Source organism: Leuresthes tenuis, unplaced genomic scaffold, assembly GCF_036924035.1.
Source record: "Leuresthes tenuis unplaced genomic scaffold, fLeuTen1.0.hap1 SCAF_18, whole genome shotgun sequence".
In the NCBI taxonomy this organism is placed as follows: domain Eukaryota; kingdom Metazoa; phylum Chordata; class Actinopteri; order Atheriniformes; family Atherinopsidae; genus Leuresthes; species Leuresthes tenuis.
Window position 1 is genome coordinate 28,607,649 of NW_027325372.1, and position 8,670 is coordinate 28,616,318.

General features: G+C 43.1%; 2 non-coding genes across 2 annotated transcripts; both read right to left on the reverse strand.

Annotated features, from left to right (window-relative positions):
* Positions 1–636: 636 nt before the first annotated feature.
* LOC140276125 (U2 spliceosomal RNA) lies at positions 637–820 on the reverse strand. Its single transcript, XR_011908809.1, has one exon. It is a non-coding gene; the product is annotated as a U2 spliceosomal RNA (small nuclear RNA).
* A 308-nt stretch (positions 821–1,128) lies between these two features.
* LOC140275744 (U5 spliceosomal RNA) lies at positions 1,129–1,242 on the reverse strand. Its single transcript, XR_011908462.1, has one exon. It is a non-coding gene; the product is annotated as a U5 spliceosomal RNA (small nuclear RNA).
* Positions 1,243–8,670: the final 7,428 nt, after the last annotated feature.

The following is an 8,670-nucleotide window of genomic DNA, read 5'->3' on the forward strand; positions in this document are numbered from 1 at the left end:
TCACACTTTTAAACTTTGACTGTAAACTTTTTAGCAAGGTTTTAACGACACGGATGTCCTCTGTTTTAGAGGAGGTAATTCACCCAGACCAGGCTTGTGCCATCTCAGAGAGACAACTCACCGACAGCCTCGTACTGATTCGAGACATCATTGATTACGCTAGAGACAGAAACACCCGGCTTGTCATCTTAAATTTAGACTTTGAAAAAGCTTTTGATCGGGTCTCGCATCAATATCTCTTTCAGGTGTTGCAGCCATCGAATAGGGCCCGATTGTTCCTACTTGGTGAGATTTGCTTGGTTGAGACGCTTGCTCCCCCCCCTTGCTCCTCGGCTGACCAAGTAGGAACAATCGGGCCCTATTCGATGGCTGCCTTGTCTTTTACTCTGTGCAAAAGACAAGGCAGCCACAAACACCACGGGAACACCGTATTGAGGCTTTGTTCTGACCACTCATTCGGTGTCGCGTTTCTTTCAAGCAATTCTCCCGGTTAGCCCACACTCGGCTCGCTCCCAGAGCTGTGTTAAAGTCTACTTCGCATTCACTCTCTTTTCTCAGCAGATTAAAAGAAAGTTTCATCTTGGGCTCCCTGAAACTTCCATCCTGCACCGCTGTTTGCTTTTTCACAAGAGCAGAGAAGAGCGCACCGTTCCCAGCGGCACTGCAGTACCGGGTCGATGCTTGGAGTGAACGGAGCAAGCTTCTTTTTCAACTCCTATTCTTAAAAATCCATTTAATATGTAGTCCTCGTATAGAGGACATATTAAACTGATAAGAACAGATACTACACTTGATATTAGCCAAAAGGCCGAGAAGCGATAACTGTCCACTGTTTCAGGTCCGAGGGCCCTTGCTGGCACAATGCGCACTTGTAGCAGTGTTCTTTTTATGGCCATAGGTGGCCAGAGTGTCACGTTGCACCTCCGCCCACCCGCTGCACTGAGCACTCTTCAGCCCTTTTAAATGGTATAACTTTGCACTCCCGCATGCTCCAGCAAGCACCATTCAAGCAACAACTTTGCACTCCAGCTTTGAACATCGGCACAATCGCAACAAGTAAGGCGACTCTACTCAGAGAAGTCACTCTGCACAGTAACAAGATTTCTTTTGCACAGACAGAAAGGGCTTCACCCGCAAAGGTAAAGCCTGCCAAAAATAGAAACAACTCATTAGTGCTGCTCTCCACGAAAGTCTTTAGTAAAAGGCGAAAGACTTGTATGTTATGAAGAGAAACCAGAGTACGATTATCCGTCACTGCGGGAGCAGGGCATCAGGCTAGTTGCCATAGCCACCTTCCCCATGGTGAGCGTTGCTTGGTTGAAACGCTTGCCCCTGTGCAATCGACAAGGCAGCAACAAAAACACCACGGGAACACCGTATTGAGGCTTTGTTCTGACCGCTCATTCGGTGTCGCGTTTCTTTCAAGCAATTCTCCCGGTCAGCCCACACTCGGCTCGCTCCCAGAGCCGTGTTAAAGTCTACTTCGCATTCACTCTCTTTTCTCAGCAGACTCTTGGGATTTTATCTATAAAATGAATTCCTTCACTCAAACTATGTTAAAACTGCTTTGTCCTTCATATTTACCATATCTAGAAAGATTTAAACAAAAAAAAAAACAACGTTGTACTTTGCAGTAAAAGAAAGAGCAAATCTAAAGTTTCAGGAATCCGAGAATAAGCTTACTTTCATGAGTTCTTCACGATTTCGGATTTTGCTATAAAATGAATTCCTTCACTCAAACTAAATTAAAACTGCTAAACCGCTAATCTGTTACATGTAAGGCAGATGTCAAATTCACCGAAATAGGATCTAAGGGTATTCGGCCAATCGAGCTGTAGCAGCTTTGGTAAAAGAGTATAAGTTGAAGAGTTTGTGAATAAAGGTGTGCGCACACATAGTGAGCTGTAGGAAAATAGGCAGGGAGCAATGCCGGCTGGGGTATATGTTCTTGTATGTTGTCTGACTGTTTGATTTGAATGTGTTGTGTAAGTGTACTGTTGAATGTTACATGTTTGGGCTTTGACACTTCACTGTGGTTGTTAACTGTGTGGTGTGTCCTGAAATGTTATATGTTTGGGCTGTGTGACATGCTTAATGCTTGTCAGTAGCTACCCACTTATTCATATATAGCAACTGACAACATAAGAAGTCTGGACATACTTTGATAGTAGTTGTAGAAGTATCCTTATTAATAATAGATAAACTAATTCATAGTGATAGAACAGTAGATGAACAGGTGCCTGCACATGTCTCACGAAAATAAAATGGGTGTATGATTGCTGACGGCAGAGCAATACTGCCAAACTTATGAGTTCTTGTGGCAAACTTGATTCAGTGTCTTGACGTGTATACGCTGTTTCGCTGACTTGATTGTCACAAGAAACAAAGTGTGTTTGATAAGATCCGACCATTTTATTACGGGAGGATCAGTATGTATGGATTTTGATGTGACTGATAAACCCATTCGTATCGTAAGCATAATCTAATACGTGAGACAACGCCCTGGCACACAATCAAAAAAAAAAAGAGAGAGCGGTTTTGTGTCCCCACAGTCCATAATGTAGAAAAGAGAGAAAAAAGCCTTTCTGATTTGGTGTGTGTGCTCACAGTGCAGAGTGTAGAGAAAAGAGAGAAAAGAAAGCCGTTTTGGTGTCACGGGTGTTGTGACTTACACACACACATTTCTGAATTGAGAAAGGAAATTATTTTAGAGGAAGCACTAGAGTTTAGATCCCACATTTGTTGATAGGCATTCATTTATTTCTTCACTTCTGATGAAGTTTCAACAATAAACAACAAACTTTGTATTATGAGAAAGAACCAGACTCATTCTTCAGGAATCCGAAAATAAGCTCTATTTTACGAGTTATGCACGAATTCGGATTCTCCTATAAAACGAATTCCTTAACTTAAGTTAAGACTGCTTTGTCCTTCATATTTATTCATGTCTAATCAAGTTTCAACGATAAACAACGTTGTACTTTGTACTTCTTCAGCAATAAGCATCTCTCGACATATGACGAAATACAGATTTTGAATGAATTCCTTCTATTAGCCTGACTTAAAACTGTTTGTCCTCCTTATTTATCCACTTCAAATCAAGTTTCAACAATTAAAAAAATGTTGTAGTTTGAGAAAAAACAACTTAATCTTAAGCAATCAGTAGGGTAAGAAAGGGTAAGAAAAGGTGCAAATGCCAACCATACATCACTAAAAGGTGGAGCGGAAGTATTCGGCTGCAAGTAGGTGCGAATGCCTGACAATGTATGATCAAAAGAGGGAGCGGAGGTTTTCGACTGCAAGGTCTGAATGTCCAACCATAATTTGTAAAAACCGGGGAAGAAAAGGCTCGAAAGCCCGACTATACACCATCAAAAGCGGGAGCGGAGGTGTTCGGCTGCAAGTAGGTGTGAATGTTCGACCATAATTTGTAAAAAGCGGGTAAGAAAAGGTTCGAATGCCCGACTATATATTAACCAAAGCAGGAGGAGAGGTCTTCGGATAAGAGTGGGTGAGAATTTACAACCATAATCTATAAAATGCGGTGAAAAAAAAGGTGTGAATACCCCATAGAACACTAAAAGGTAGAGCGGAAGTGTTCGGCTGCAAGAAGGTGTGAATGTCTGACCATAGTTTTTAAAAAGCGGGTAAGAAAAGGTTTGAATGCCCGAACATACACCATCAAAGGAGGGAGCGGAGGTGTTCCGCTGTAAGAAGGTGTGAATGTCCGACCATAGTTGGCAAAAAGCAGGTAAGAAAAGGTTAAAATACCCGATTGTACACAATCAATAGCGGGAGCAGAGTTGTTCCGCTACTAAAAGGTGTGAAAGTCCGACCATGGTTTGTAAAAAGCGGGTAAGAAAAGGTGCGAATGCCCGACAATGTATGATCAAAAGAGGGAGCGGAGGTTTTCGGCTGAAACAAGGTCTGAATGTCCATCCATATTTTGTAAAAATCTGGGAAGAAAAGGCTCGAAAGCCCGACTATACACCATCAACAGCTGGAGCGGAGGTGTTCAGCTGCAAGAAGGTCTGAATGTCCATCAATAATTGCTAGAAAACATGGAAGAGAATTTTCGAATATCAAACCGCACATGATCATAAGCGGGAGAGGAGGTGTTCAAATGCAAGAAGGTGTGAATGTCCACCCATAATTACTGCAAAATGGGTAAGAAAAGGTACGAATGCCCAACCATACATGATCCTAACAGGGAGCGGAGGTGTTTGGCTGCGACAAGGTGTGTATGTCCACCCATAATTAATGAAAAGCGGGCAACAAGTAGGTTTGAATACCCATCATCAAAAGCAGGAGTGGATGTGTTCGGCTACAAGAAGGTTTGAATGTCTGACCATAGTTTGTAAAAAGCGGGTAAGAAAAGGTTTGAATGCCCGAACATACACCATCAAAGGAGGGAGCGGAGGTGTTCCGCTGTAAGAAGGTGTGAATGTCCAACCATAATTGGCAAAAAGCAGGTAAGAAAAGGTTAAAATACCCTATTGTACAGAATCAATAGCGGGAGCAGAGTTGTTCCGCTACTAAAAGGTGTGAAAGTCCGACCATGAATTGTAAAAAGCGGGTAAGAAAAGGTGCGAATGCCCGACAATGTATGATCAAAAGAGGGAGTGGAGGTTTTCGGCTGAAAGAAGGTCTGAATGTCCATCCATAATTTGTAAAAATCGGGGAAGAAAAGGCTCGAAAGCCCGACTATACACCATCAACAGCTAGAGCGGAGGTGTTCAGCTGCAAGAAGGTCTGAATGTCCATCAATAATTGCTAGAAAACATGGAAGAGAATTTTCGAATATCAAACCGCACATGATCATAAGCGGGAGAGGAGGTGTTAAAATGCAAAAAGGTGTGAATGTCCACCCATAATTACTGCAAAATGGGTAAGAAAAGGTACGAATGCCCAACCATACATCATCAAAAGCAGGAGTGGATGTGTTCGGCTACAAGAAGGTTTTAATGTCCGACCATAGTTTGTAAAAAGCGGGTAAGAAAAGGTTCGAATGCCCGAACATACACCATCAAAAGAGGAAGCGGAGGTGTTCCACTGTAAGAAGGTGTGAATGTCTGACCATAGTTGGTAAAAAGCGGGTAAGAAAAGGTGAAAATACCCGACTGTACACAATAAATAGCGGGAGCGGAGTTGTTCGGCTACTAAAAGGTGTGAAAGTCCGACCCTGGTTTGTAAAAAGCGGGTAAGAGAAGGTGCGAATGCCCGACAATGTATGATCAAAAGAGGGAGCGGAGGTTTTCGGCTGCAAGAAGGTCTGAATGTCCAACAATAATTTTGTAAAAACCGGGGAAGAAAAGGCTCGAAAGCCCGACTATACATCATCAAAAGCGGGAGCGGAGGTGTTCAGCTGCAAGAAGGTCTGAATGTCCATCAATAATTGCTAGAAAACATGAAAGAAAATTTTCGAATATCAAACCACACATCATCATAAGCGGGAGAGGAGGTGTTCAGCTGCAAGAAGGTGTGAATGTCCGACCATAGTTTGTAAAAAATGGGTAAGAAAAGGTGCGAATGCTCAACCATACATCATCAAAAGCAGGAGTGGATGTGTTCGGCTAAAAGAAGGTTTGAATGTCCGACCATAGTTCGTAAAATGCGGGTAAGAAAAGGTTCGAATTCCCGAACATACACCATCAAAAGAGGGAGCGGAGGTGTTCCGCTGTAAGACGGTGTGAATGTCCAACAATAGTTGGTAAAAAGCGGGTAAGAAAAGGTTAAAATACCCGACTGTACACAATCAATAGCGGGAGCGGAGTTGTTCGGCTACAAAAAGGTGTGAAAGTCCGACCATGGTTTGTAAAAAGCGGGTAAGAAAAGGTTCGAATGCCCGAATATATACCATCAAAAGCGGAAGCGGAGGTGTTCGGCTGAGAGAAGGTGTGAACGTCCGACCAAAGTTTGTAAAAAGCAGTGAAGAAAAGTTTCGAATATCCAACCAAACATAATCAAAAGCGGGAGCAGAGCTGTTCGACTGCAAGTAGGTGTGAATGTAAGATCATAATTTGCAAAAAGCTGATGAGAAAGGGTGAGAATGCCCGACTATACACCATCAAATGCGGGAGCGGAAGTGTTCGGCTGTGAGTAGGTGTGAATGTCAAACCATAATTGCTGAAAAATGTGTTAGAAAAGACAAGAATGCCGGACCATACATCATCAAAAGCGGGAAAAGTGGTGTTCGGCTGCAAGTAGGTGTGAATGTCCAGCCATAATTACTCACAAACCGGTAAGAAAAGGTAGTATTGCCAGACCATACATTATCAAAACAGGGAGCGGAGGTGGTTCAGCTGCAAGGTGTGAATGTCTGACTAAAGTTTATAAAAAGCGGGTAAGACAAGGTGCGAATGCCTGACAATGTATGATCAAATGAGGGAGCGGAGGTTTTCGGCTGCAAGGTCTGAATGTACAACCATAATTTGTAAAAACCGGGGAAGAAAAGGCTCGAAAGCCCGACTATACACCATCAAAAGCGGGAGCGGAGGTGTTCGGCTGCAAGTAGGTGTGAATGTTCGACCATAATTTGTAAAAAGCGGGTAAGAAAAGGTTTGCATGCTCGACTATATATTAACAAAAGCAGGAGGAGAGGTCTTCGGATAAGAGTGGGTGAGAATTTCCAACCATAATCAATAAAATGCGGTGAAAAAAAAGGTGTGAATACCCCATAGAACACTAAAAGGTGGAGCAGAAGTGTTCGGCTGCAAGAAGGTGTGACTGTTCGACTATATTTGGTGAAAAGCAGGTGAAGCAAGGTCTGAATGCCCAACCTTACATCATCAAAAACGAGATCAGAGGTGTTTGGCTGCAAGAAGGCCATAGTTTGCCAAAAGCGGGTAAGCTGCGAATGACCGACTAAATATCAACAAAAGTGGGGGCGGATGTCTTCGGATGCAAGTGGGTGTGAATATCCCACCATACAAGTATGGTGGAGAGGAAGCTGTGAATGGCCGACCATAGTAAAAAGCGGGTGAGAAAAGGTGCGAATGTCCAATCATACATGATCAAAACAGGGAGCGGAGGTGTTTGGCTGCGACAAGGTGTGTATGTCCACCCATAATTAATGAAAATCGGGCAACAAGTAGGTTTGAATACCCATCATCAAAAGCAGGAGTGGATGTGTTCGGCTACAAGAAGGTTTGAATGTCTGACCATAGTTTGTAAAAAGCGGGTAAGAAAAGGTTCGAGTGCCCGAACATACACCATCAAAAGAGGGAGCGGAGGTGTTCCGCTGTAAGACGGTGTGAATGTCCAACAATAGTTGGTAAAAAGCGGGTAAGAAAAGGTTAAAATACCCGACTGTACACAATCAATAGCGGGAGCAGAGTTGTTCGGCTACAAGAAGGTGTGAAAGTCCGACCATGGTTTGTAAAAAGCGGGTAAGAAAAGGTGCGAATGCCCGACAATGTATGATCAAAAGAGGGAGTGGAGGTTTTCGGCTGCAAGAAGGTCTGAATGTCCAACCATAATTTGTAAAAACCGGGGAAGAAAAGGCTCGAAAGCCCGACTATACACCATCAAAAGTGGGAGCGGAGGTGTTCAGCTTCAAGACGGTCTGAATGTCCATCAATAATTGCTAGAAAACATGAAAGAAAATTTTCAAATATCAAACTGCACATGATCATAAGCAGGAGAGGAGGATTTCAGCTGCAAGAAGGTGTGAATGTCTACCCATAATTACTGAAAAATGGGTAAGAAAAGGTGCGAATGCCTAACCATACATCATCAAAAGAGGGAGCGGAGTTGTTCCGCTGTAAGACGGTGTGAATGTCCGACCATAGATGGTAAAAAGCGGGTAAGAAAAGGTTAAATTACCCGACTGTACACAATCAAAAGAGGGAGCGGAGTTGTTCAGCTAAGAGAAGGTGTGAAAGTCCGACCTTGGTTTGTAAAAAGTGGGTAAGAAAAGGTTCGTATGCCCGAATATACACCATCAAAAGCGGAAGCGGAGGTGTTCGGCTGCAAGATACTGTGAACGTCCGACCAAAGTTTGTAAAAAGCAGTTAAGAAAAGGTTTGAATATCTAACCAAACATAAGAATGAGTCTTTTCCGCTGTAGAATGCCCGACTATAGACCATCAACTGCGGGAGCGGAGGTGTTCGGCTCTGAGTAGGTGTGAATATCCGACCATAATTGCTGAAGAATGTGTTGGAAAAGGTAAGAATGCTGGACCATACATCATCAAAAGCGGTAGAGGTGGTGTTCGGCTGCAAAAAGGTGTGACTGTTCGACTAAAGTTTGTGGGTAAGACAAGGTGCGAATGCCTGACAATGTATGATCAAAAGCGGGAGCGGAGGTGTTCAGCTGCAAGAAGGTCTACATGTCCATTAATAATTGCTAGAAAACATGAAAGAAACTTTTCGAAAATCAAACCGCACATGATCATAAGTGGGATAGGAGGTGTTCAGCTGCAAGGTGTGAATGTCCACCCATAATTCCTGAAAAATGGGCAAAAAAAAGGTGTGAATGCCCAACCATACATCATCAAAAGCAGGAGTGGAAGTGTTTGGCTACAAGAAGGTGTGAACGTCCAACCAAAATATGTAAAAAGAAGTTAAGAAAAGGTTCGAATATCCAACCAAACATAATCAAAAGCGGGAGCAGAGCTGTTCGACTGCAAGTAGGTGTGAATGTCAGATCATAATTTGCAAAAAGCTGAT